This window comes from Cannabis sativa, chromosome 9 (assembly GCF_029168945.1).
Source record: "Cannabis sativa cultivar Pink pepper isolate KNU-18-1 chromosome 9, ASM2916894v1, whole genome shotgun sequence".
Classification (NCBI taxonomy): domain Eukaryota; kingdom Viridiplantae; phylum Streptophyta; class Magnoliopsida; order Rosales; family Cannabaceae; genus Cannabis; species Cannabis sativa.
In genome coordinates this window covers 17,705,124-17,706,683 of record NC_083609.1, presented here as the reverse complement: position 1 = coordinate 17,706,683, position 1,560 = coordinate 17,705,124, and the positions used below count along the sequence as shown (strand labels likewise).

At 36.3% G+C, this 1,560-nt stretch overlaps 1 long non-coding RNA gene across 1 annotated transcript; it reads left to right on the top strand.

Annotated features, from left to right (window-relative positions):
- The first annotated feature begins 679 nt into the window (after positions 1-679).
- LOC133030858 (uncharacterized) lies at positions 680-1,215 on the top strand. The gene is made up of 2 exons (XR_009684395.1): positions 680-864; positions 962-1,215. It is a non-coding gene; the product is annotated as an uncharacterized LOC133030858 (long non-coding RNA).
- Positions 1,216-1,560: the final 345 nt, after the last annotated feature.

Sequence of the window (1,560 nt, the reverse complement as noted above, 5' to 3'; positions counted from 1 at the left end):
GTATAAATGTTAATTCTGCCGTGTGGCAGTAAAATTGAAAACAATTACCCCAAATGCAGTATTTTTGTAAAATGCCCTTTCCTTTCAACAATTTCGGCCCAGCAAGAAGAGAACCAGCCCAACTAAATGTATAACCCTAATATCCTAATATAAAAGGTATATTATTAGGTAAAGCTCTCAAACCCTAAAACACTACTACGGCAGCAGCTCTCTTTCCCTCTCTAAAGATATTCAAAGCTTTTTCAAACACTTCTTTTCTTTCTCTTTCTCTCTAACGGCAGAGACACAAAATAGAGTTAGGGTTTCTAATCTTTTCTCTTCTTCTTTTTTTCTCAAGAACAAGGTTGTGTTCTAGGCTTTCTAAAGATTTCTTCCTCTCCTTATTTTCTTCTACAACCGCATCTACTACTAGAGATTTCTTCAAGCTTTCTTCTTTTTCTTTACTAATGGCAGCAATAATTCTATGGGTTCTAATATTTTTCTTTTTCTTTCTTGCTACAGGTTCTAAGGTTAGGGTTCTTCAAGATATTTCTTTTCTTCTTTGCAGCTTCTACCCGAACCAAGAACAACCCAAACAACCCACAAAGCTTCTACCCGAAACTATGTCTAGAAAACTTACTCAAAACCGAACCCCAAAAAACCCTATCACCATCTTTTTGGCCGAAACACAACAAACCCGAAAATAGCAAGAACACTCAACATACACACAAATACAAATACCAGAAAAGTAATAAGAGTGAGATGAGAGAATGCAAACAGTGATTAAGAAGATGACACCAAAACTTTGATCTCGGAGTTCGCCCAAAACAACCGGCTACTTCTCCGTCAAGCCCTCAGCTTGATTCCACTAATCATCAAACAAAGGTTACACTTTTTGATTTACAACAGTTTGTATTTCTCTCTGTCTTTCTCACTTTTGATACTAACAAAAACTCTCTTTTCTTTTACATGAACACTCTAGGAGGAGCTCACATGGAGATGACAACTCTTAGCCAAAAGGCTCTCATTTTCTCTGTTGTTGAATCTATTGTTCTCTCTGGCTGTGACTATTTACTTTTGTTGTATCTCTTATTTTGCTCTGTATGTTATTGCTTGTTGTATCTGAGAAAAGCACCTCCTTTATATACTGTTCTGTGATCTGATCTAGGGCAGAGCCCTAGTGATATTTGTAACTGTTTTTATAACTGCTTCAGTTGTAACTGTCTTTGTAACTGTCTTTGTAACTGTCTTTATGTTCTTTAGTCTTGATATTTGTTGTATCTGATGTAAGGGTATATTTGTCAAACCCTATGATTAGTGTTATACAACTTAAGGGTAAATAAGTGAATCTGAAACAACAAATTCCACCCAGATTCTCTTATTTACCCAAGGATAGTTGATAATGCTATGAGGGCTTGAATGACCCCAAGGGTCAGTACCATTTGTTTATCCCTAGCAAGTTCAGTTTGAACTTAGCTAGGATAAACACCTTGGTCTTCATGTTAGTGACACTTCCTTGTGTCACCTTGTTTATCTTCCTTGCATAGATCAAGTCATAAAATCCTTCCATTTGGTTTTGTG